The following is a 10,170-nucleotide window of genomic DNA, read 5'->3' on the forward strand; positions in this document are numbered from 1 at the left end:
AGACCCCAGGACACATGGAGGCAGGGCCGGGCTCAAACTTTCAGAACAATTTTAATGTGTAAAAAAAATTACAGGACAAAAAAAAAAAAAACATATAAAAGAATATTTTGTGAAAAAATTATAAGCTGCATTAAAAAAAATTAACAATGTGCATAAGAACTTCTCTTTTATTAACACGTGAATATGCAAAACAAAAATACAAAATGTACAGAAAGCACTCATGCTCATTTACAAATATATTACACACACAAAGAATAATGATACAACTTATGCATTTTATTTTTAACTTGCATCACAAAAATAAACTACAGAAATTAGGTTTTTTCATTGACAATCTTGCTGCCACATTCTGGATTAATTGTAAGGGTTTGATGGAACTGGCTGGAAGACCTGCCACAAAACAAGAGCTTGAACAAGGAGTTTTGCAGCATTTTTTTAAAGAAAGGGGCTGATCTTCCTAATGTTGTATAAAGCAAATCTGCAGGACCGGACAGTTTTAGCAATGTGGTCTGAGAAATTCAGCTGATCATCAATCATAACTCCAAGGTTAGGAGTTTTAATTGATGTTCCTAACTTGGTGAAACTGTGATGAAACGATGGGTTTGCTGGAACCACAAGCAGTTTTGCCTTGGCAAGGTTGAGTTGAAGGTGATGGTCCTTCATCCAGCAAGAAATGTCTGTTAGACACGCTGAGACAGCTACCATTGGATCATCAGGATGGAATGAGAGGTAGAGTTGAGTGTCGTCAGCATAGCAGTGGTCAGTGTCAGTGTATCAGTGTTTTACCAACCCGTTGTTAGGTGCCAGGGTTTCCCCTTCATAGCTTTGCAAAAACTTGATTTAAAAAACCGTATCATAGCTATTTAACTATCTTGTTGTGGTTTTAAATATGTATTTAATCTCAGAACAATTTCCAAGTAAATCGGATTTTGTGGTGGTTGTGCTTTAAAATGATATTATTGTCTGTGTAAAGCTGCGTGAGTGCATGAGAGTGTTTGAAAAGAAAAATGTTTTAGCTTAAAAGATGTGATTCTACTACAAACGACAAGCATTCTAACGAAGAAACAACACCGTTTTTATTTTTTTAGTTTACAACTAACCGGTTGTTCGCATTTAAAAAGTTCTAAGAATGTTTATTGTGTTTTCAAAAGAAAGTAAGATATGGTTTATCAATTAAGTCTTTTTTTATTGATTAACATGGTAGAACCACAATGAATTTATAAGGTCATGTATTTATTCAGCTTCATGTATACATCGGTTACTGTATACATATTCAAGAAAAATGCATAAACTCAATTGTTTTAAACAATCTAAAGCTTTTAGTCTGTCATAAAAATATCTTAAAAGAGTAAAGTCTTTCATGCATCTATTTTCATTTGTCTCAGGACTCATACTTCCTGACTAAAAACACTTGAGTGTGGACATGAATTCTACATTCAATTCAAGTTTATTTGTATAGAGCTTTTAAAAATACAAATTATTACAAAGCAACTTTACAGAAAATTATCTTTCTACAATATTTAATAGCTTATAAGTGGTGACTCAGTTTATGTGCATATGACAGGAATTTTCTGAAAAATTAATACAAGACGTAGTCAGCCAGACGATGAACATTATTAACAGCAATTATTATATGATGCAATCACACTTATAGCAATATCTGTTAGTTCTGTTTATTGTTTCAGGGTTAGCATCATCAGGGGTACTCTGAGGGGTCAGCATCATCTCTTCTAAGGTGTTCTGGATCCAGACTGGAGCTTGTGGCAAAACATAGAAACAAATAGACACATAATTATCGTAGCTGCTGTTCCAACAAAGTAAAATTAATTAGTTTAACCAAAGATAAAGAGTAAGAATGTGCATTTGATCAGACGCAACTGCAGTCACAATTTATTAGATGCATTATTTGAATGCTTGGCTAAAGAAATGTGTTTTTAATCTAGATTTGAACAGGACTGTGTGTCTGAACCATTATCAGGAAGGCTATTCCAGAGTTTGGGAGCCAAATGTGAAAAAGCTCCAACTCCTTTATTGGACTTTGCTATCCTAGGAACTACCAAAATTCCAGCATTTTGTGACCTTAGGGAGCGTGATGGATTGTAACGTGGTGAAAGACTAGTTAGGTACGCAGGAGCTAAACCATTTAGGGCCTTATAGGGAAGTAATGATAATTTGTAACTGATACGGAACTTATTAGGTAACCAGTGCAGAGACTGTAGATTTGGGGTAATATAATAATTTTGGACTACCTGTAGCTTGTTTATTGAAGATGCAGGACAGCTGCCTAGAAATGCATTACAATAGTCCAGACTAGAGGTCATGAATAATGTTTCGTAGCTTGGCAATGTTTCTAAGATGGAAGAATGCAGTTTTTGTAACATGGGAAATATGGTTTTCAGAAGACAAATTGCTGTCTAATATAACACCCAGATTTTTCACTGTAGAGGAAGTAACAGTACATCCGTCTAGTCGCAAACTGTAGTCTACTAGATTCTGTGTACTGTTTTTTCTGGTCCAATAATTAATATCTCTGTCTTATCTGTAGGGATGGGCGATATTTCCTATGCGATTGTCACGCAATATCACGTTCATTATCGCAAATGAATAGTCTTCGAAAATGAACGCGATATTGCGTAGCTTGTCAGTGAACTACGGTTCTGTCTATTAAACGGTGCTCCATTTGAAAACAGGTGATTGCGATTTAGCGGTAATCAGGGAACCCCCTTACTGACGAAATGCACGTGACAATCGCATGCGATACATCACCCATCCCTACTTATGAATTTAATAGGAGAAAATTATTGGTCATCCAATATTTTACATTTTTAACACACTCTGTTAGCTTATATAATTTAGAAGTTTCATCTGGTCTCGTTGAGATATATATCTGAGTATCATCAGCGTTACAGTGGAAACTAATGACGTATTTTCTAATAATATTACCAAGGGGCAACATGTATACTGAAAAAATAGAAGGGGACCTAGGACGGATCCTTGTGGCATATTTTACTGGTGATAAATGAGATGACTCCAAACAAAATGGTAGCGTTCTGACAGGTAGGATCTAAACCATCTTAGAGCCTGGCCTTTGAATACCTGTATAGTTTTGTAATCGATCTATGAGTATGTCATGATCTATGGTGTCGAACGCAGCACTAAGATCAAGTAAATAGCAATGAGATGCAGCCTTGATCTGATGCAAGAAGCAAGTCATTTGTAATTTTAACAAGTGCAGTTTCTGTGCTATGGTGGGGCCTGAAACCTGACTGAAATTCGTCATACAGTTTTTTGCAGGAAGGAGCTCTATTGAGCTGACAACTTTTTTTTTTACAGTTTTTGACAAATGAAAGATTTGAAATAGGCCTATAATTTGCTAGTTTACTAGGAGGTTTCTTTATAAGAGGCTTAATAACAGCCAGCTTAAATGGTTTTGGGACGTGACCTGAAGATAACGACGAGTTAATAATATTGAGAAGCGTTTCTTTGGCTACAGGTAACAACTCTTAGTAATTTAGTGGTTACAGGATCTAAGAAACATGTTGTTGGTTTAGATGCAGTGATAAGTGTATTTAGCTCTTCCTGTCCTATAGTTGTAAAGCACTGCAGTTTATCTTTGGGTTGCTGGAACAATAGTTCTGCCCAGACGGTAACGGTGACATTTTGCATAACTCCAAAAGAGTTTATTAGGTCAGGCCTTAATTTATCATTTGTATTATCAACGTGAATATTAAAATCTCCCATGATTAGCGCTTTATCAACTTTAACCAGGTCTAAGAAGAAATCTGCGAATTCTTGTAGGAATTCTGTATACGGCCCTGGTGGTCTATACACAGTAGCCAGAGCAAGAGATACATTAGATTTCTTTTGCATGTCTGACAGAGTAACATTAAGCAGAAGTATTTCAAATGAGTTAAATCTGTATCCTGTTTTTTTTGGGTAAAATTGAGAATATTGCCATATATTGTTGCAACACCTCCGCCACGACCAGTCTGACGGGTCTCATGCTTATAACAGTAGTTTGGTGGAGTTGACTCGTTTAGACCAATGTAATCGTATGGTTTTAGCCAGGTTTAGGTCAAGTAGAGTACATCAAAACTATTATCTGTGATCATTTCATTTACAATAACTGCTTTGGGTGTGAGTGATCTAATATTTATTGACAATAACCATTCATTCACTCAAGTCTACTGAACCTTTCGTGTCCTCGTCAATACGTGGGCAGTGGTCCTGACACGATGATCGTTGTCGCGGGTGTCGTGCTGTGAACCATCTCGGTCAGGCTCCTGAAGTCCCTCTTCAGCGTCTCCGTCTTCCACAGCGTGGTGTCATTGACCCCGGCGTGAAGCACGAAAGCTCTGGGGCTCTCGTCAGCCTTCAGGATCGCAGGTATCTGTGAAGAAACATCGAAAACACAAGCACCAGGGAAACAGTGAGAGTGCACTTGACCTTCTGCTAATGTAGCACAGATGTGTAGGACGATGGGGTCTCGCCGATGATCACAGAATTGAGTACCGTCTTGCGGAGGGGAGCGAAGTGGTTCCGGGTGGAGATCTCTTAGACTGGAGGGGGTGAAGTTGTTGCCCGGGGCCTGGCTCGCGTCCTCCAATGTGGATGCACCCAGGGTCCATGGTGTCCCAGCGCCGGAGTGAAGGACATCTGGGAAGATCGCATCCTGGGTGCACCGGGCCTGTGCAGAGTAACACACGGAGCAGAGGTGGTGGGATTGTTAGTAGCGCACTGTATACTTACCCCGGACTTGTGAGCGTCAGCCCGGGAGGTTTTCAGCGCGGCTCTCCACTCTCTCAGCTGGGCCTGCCTCACCTCCAGGTCCCGAATCTGCTTCTCCACGGCCTGCAGCTCGAACGAGTCCTCACCTGCAATCAAAGGAAGACATACATCTGCCATTAAAACAAGTAACAGCGAGTATAGCAATGGTAATGTGTGTGAATAGAGTATTAGTAATGCAAATGCGGTTAGCCGCAACCACGCTGCCGATGCTAATGGACTATAAGCTAATAGTGGACCTGGGAAATCAAAATAAAACTCTTTTTTTCTGTTTTTGTTATAGAATATTATAGAGGATATATTATAGAAGCGAAAATGATGGTACATACGCAGTACATAAAAGCTAAAATCGGTCTTTTAAAACTATTTTTACAGATAATTGACACACATATCTTAACACATATGTATCAGTGAGATATTTATGTCATCACCAACCATCAGAAACGTCAGGTGGGGGGAGGGGGTTGATAAACTGGACTTCTTGATTATTTTAATTATTCTTCGATCAATTATTTGAAAAAAATCTTAAATCTATGAAGACCCAACTGTTATCTTTATTAAATAAAATAAATATGTTGCATTTAAATAGCATGGTTAACAACACCATTTGCAAAGTGAGAAAGAAAGTCTAACCTATTGTAAAAGTTCTGTGAGACATTTGTAGCACCTTGTATAAGAAACACTTTTTGTTGCAAAGAACCTTATGACAACTAATTTTCAATCTAAGATAGGTATTTTTGTGTTTGTTGTTTACATTTGTATGTTTGTTTGTAACAGTATGTTTGTGTTTCTGTGTATGTTTGTGTAAGTGTTTGTTTTTGCATGCATGTTTGTGACCTATTTTTATTTTTTTTGTATGTCTGTGTACTTGTTTGAGTTTGGGGTGTATATTTGTGTTTGTTTGCATGTATGTTTGTGTACTTGTTTGCGTTTGCAGTTTATGTTAAGGAGTTGAAAGATCTAGGTGTTCATAAAATTTTTAAATGTAATAAAAAAAATTTTTAATTAACTAACTAAAATTAAATACAATTTTCCTACACCACTGACTGCCTTGTTAAAAAATGATCACCCTTGATCCTCCTACCCTCTTTCACTTTGTTGTTATTGTCTTTTCTCAATCTAAGATCATCCTGAACCACTGTAAAACACAACCAGCACATCTACATGATTAATATTTTATTTTTTACCTAACAATATACCAGATGTTGTCGTTAAAGAGGTTCAATGGGTCTCATGTCCTTTTGACCAGTCACTGACCTTTTGACTAAACTTTGGCAAAGTTCCCCTTCACAGCTGTAAGTCATAAAATAGTTTAAATTGATACCCTTTGATCACTGAACACGATCTGTTTTTGATCTCTGAACTATAGCTGACACACAACACCAAGGTTCACAGTGCCAGATCCCATGAAACTCATTAGTTTGCAAATGAGTTACAAACCCAGAAAAACTTTAGATGTTTTACAACCTTTTGAAATACAGTACACTGAAATGGTAGCTTCACATAACCCCAGACACCCTGCGCCGTTCTCATTTTGATGCATTATGTGAGACTAAATATTTAGCCTTTCATGTAATGTTGTAAAGTTTATTCTACATCTATTTCAACTGATAACAAGTCTTATGACAAGAAAATACAGATTTTATTATGCAGTATACCTTTGCTTTTATTCCTGTTAGATATTTGTATGCCCATACGTATGTTTTAACTAATATCGCATGTTAGAAGTTAAGATTGACAAAATAAAAAGACAGATTAAAGGAATAAGGCTACTAAATTAAGTGTAACTAAATAAAATAATAAAACAAACAATATTTTTTTCTGTGGCTTAGAGGTGATTGTATAGAAGACCATTTGTATAGGCTATCCTAATTTTACGTTAAAACATTACTTAATAAACATTACTTTAATTCTTTTAATATATATTTAAATCTATTTTTGCAGCTTCCAGTGTTAGTGCGGTAGTGGGTGTGGTTTGAGGGGGACCTGACATTAGCATTCTGAGCTTTGACAGCAGCGTGTGAGGATGTATCAGCTTAAGTTGGTCAGATCTTTTTCTTTTGTTTAACTTGTGACAAAACTCTAGCTTTTTAAAATAGTAGCTAATGGTAGAGTTCAACATAGATTTTGACAAGTAGCCTCTTATAATGTTGTTTTAACGACCGCGTCTTATGCATTTTCTTTTAGATCACCATAAATACACGCATCTTTTTCTTTTGTTTAACTTTTTACTGTTGTGACCAACTGCTAGCTTTCTTAAATTGTAACAAGTATCTTATTGCTTAAAATTCACTTGTAATACTTTTTTGTTTAAATCATGGTAAGATAAGTCAAATTTATTTATACGGTAAGATACCAATACTGCAAACCTCTGTATTTTTCTTTTCTTTTCAAACTGGTAACAAACTCTAAATAGTTTATAAATAATAGTTTTTGACTGTCACATACTATTTACCAAACGTAACTGATAATTTTTTGTTTGTTTGTTTTAGATAGATAATCCGTAGCCTACTTTTCTTTTTATTTAACTTGTAACAAACTAGTTTTTAAAATTAAAAATGCTTAAATACATACCTTGACCCGTTATTATATTGTTTCTTTCTATTTTGCGTGTGTTTTCATATTTTTCTTGAAATGCATAGTGTATGTAAAAACTTTAATAAAAACGTCCTTTATCCCGAATAATAATCATACCATGTTTCATATTTTAAAGATTAAAGCACATAGTTTTTGAACAGTTTTCACACAAAAAACACTTTCCCAAACAATCATAAATTCCTTCATTGGGCTGGATAAACAGATGGTCATTTAGACGGGTGGGAGCTGTACAGGAGCAGGTGTCCAGTAGGGTGGGATGGAGGGTGGTTGGGAGGAATTTTTATGACCCTCATCCAAGTTTTTTTTCATATAGCACACTGTACTCTCTCTCTTACGAAGAATGGACCCCAGCTGTTGGGTGCTGTGAATAAACTTGAGTGTGCATACGGTCATAATTTATAAATTATTACCTGCCAAATGAGCTAATGATTTGATGTGCGTTAATCACTTTATTTCACCGTAGCTATAATAATCTACCATCTCTGAAAATATTGGCCTGACTCTTTACTATTCGGGGTTCTGGCAGCTAGCTATGTTGTTGGCTAATCAAATAAACAATGGGCTTAGCTTACATTATGTATTTAGATAGGAAAGTGTGAGAAGAGAATAGGAGAAAATAATTAAGTTCACTTGTCACTGAGTTTAAGATGTTAAGTAAGTTAATTATCTAACCCAGTAAATGACCTGTTGCATGCCTTGATACAACCTTTCTTGATGAGGCTGAACCTAGCCTCACGAAACCCGGGATGGACGCCGAACTTATCCGCGTTCTCTCCAGGGCAGTGGATGAGCTGGGTCTGGAATGGTCTCCTCCAGAGGAACCATCCCGTAGCCGCCTGGATGAATGGTTTCTGCCGGGGCGCCAGCAAGCCCCTCGTCAGCGAACCGCCCCCGTTCTACTCTAATTTCACAGGCTAGAGCTCAGTCTACACGATGCCTCTATGCCTCCAAATGGTCTGTTTTCTCCACGGGTGCTCAGACCATGGCGAAAACCCTCCTGTGATGTATAAGTGATACTGTCATTTTTGCAAGAGCTCTTGGAGAAGGGATGATCTCCCTCCACGCTCAAGGTCTTCGTAGCGACTATAGCTGCATCACACGCCCTTTTAGCAGGCCTGTCGGTGGGCAGAAACGACTTAGTCATCCGATTTATGAGATTTATGACAGTTTGACTCATGCCACATCCAAAAGCAGTGCAGCCCGGTCCACAATGGACCTCAGCAGTGGCAGACGCTTCCTGAAACACACGGCTCCTCAATGATGTAGACATGCTGACAAGGACCCCATCTTCCCAGTCCATGTTCTAAGGACCCCCCGTGGCACAACAGAAGTTCAGCATCCTCTAGGTCACCGCATCGACGGCTACTGGAACAAAACTCTGTGCCCTCCTCAACACACGCCATCTGCATCACCAATTGGTTTCTACTGCCAGACTGATCAACCGCCTGTGAAACAATTTATTTATTGATATCATTAATAGTTGGTGTAGTTACTCTTGCATATATATTGCTAATATAATTCTTTAATCTTATTACAATTTTGTCTTCTTTGCGTTAATGATCCCAGGCTCTACTGGCTAGCTAAACCACCAATCTTTCTGATAAATCAGTTGACCAGCTCTCTCCAGTGTGTGAAATTGAAATTGTTGAACAGCTTGTGGGAAACATTCCCACATTGCCAAATTAACAGTCTTTGAGTGGTGCACTAATCTAAATCAGGTGGGAATTGGTCATCTGATATACTCATAACCGCACCTTAAGCTAAGTGCGATACAAAATCAAATCATCCTTGGAAACGTGTGTCTTACCTACTACATCTACTACTTAATTGGCATCCCCGGATGGGCTAGTTAAGTTTGAAATGAGCCTGTTGGTTATTGAAAGGAATGAAATTATTTCCTTACGAAATTAATTATTTGTGAAGCTAAACACTCAGGAACTCTCAGCAAATGCAAATGCCATGACACAAAACAAAGGGCTTTGATCTCTTTGTGAAACCAATCACCGGGGAACTCTCGCAATGATTTGATCAGATAGAAGAAAGACCATTTGATCTTTGGTCCCTTCACCCACCATCCTTCCCCACTGGGTACATGGTCCAGGTCACTAAAGGTTGACAGAGAAATGCCAAGAACTCTATATCTTCAGAATTCATGATCGTAAACCATTCATGTTTGGTATCATTTTAAAGGTCTGTGCGATTGGTAAAATGGTCTCACAGTAGTCATTTATATTATGGAAACTTTTGTAGAATGGTGTTCTGCTAAGGAAGGGGTGTGCCCCCCTTTAGGGGTATGTGAGAATGTTTATCTCCAGCTAGGTATGACCCTGATGTGATCACAGGAACCTAAAGAATCAAATGGTGTTTTGATTTTACAACTCATTTGAAGATTTCTTTGTTGTCTGGTCCAAGTACATATGGGAAGTGACAAAACACTACTAGGTGATTCTCTAGTCCCTGTGAAGATTAGAGTAAGTGAAGTGAAGTGAAGTGACGTGACATTCAGCCAAGTATGGTGACCCATACTCAGAATTTGTGCTCTGCATTTAACCCATCCGAAATGCACACACACAGAGCAGTGAACACACACACACACACACACTGAGCACACACCCGGAGCAGTGGACAGCCATTTATGCTGCGGCGCCCGTGGAGCAGTTGGGGGGTTCGATGCCTTGCTCAAGGGCACCTAAGTCGTGGTATTGAAGGTGGAGAGAGAGCTGTTCATGCACTCCCCCCACCCACAATTCCGTCCAGCCCGAGACTAGAACTCACAACCTTTCGATT

General features: G+C 38.2%; 1 long non-coding RNA gene across 2 annotated transcripts; it reads right to left on the reverse strand.

Moving 5' to 3' along the window:
• Nucleotides 1-1,542: 1,542 nt before the first annotated feature.
• Nucleotides 1,543-8,817, reverse strand: LOC113106746 (uncharacterized). 2 transcript variants are annotated; one of them, XR_003292566.1, is made up of 4 exons: nt 8,090-8,817; nt 4,513-4,874; nt 4,194-4,390; nt 1,543-1,757 (listed from the first exon to the last, which is right to left on the reverse strand). It is a non-coding gene; the product is annotated as an uncharacterized LOC113106746 (long non-coding RNA). The 2 variants fall into 2 exon arrangements; XR_003292565.1 differs by lacking the exon at nt 1,543-1,757 and having other exon boundaries at nt 3,265-4,390.
• Nucleotides 8,818-10,170: the final 1,353 nt, after the last annotated feature.

The sequence above is a fragment of the Carassius auratus genome, chromosome 8, assembly GCF_003368295.1.
Source record: "Carassius auratus strain Wakin chromosome 8, ASM336829v1, whole genome shotgun sequence".
Classification (NCBI taxonomy): domain Eukaryota; kingdom Metazoa; phylum Chordata; class Actinopteri; order Cypriniformes; family Cyprinidae; genus Carassius; species Carassius auratus.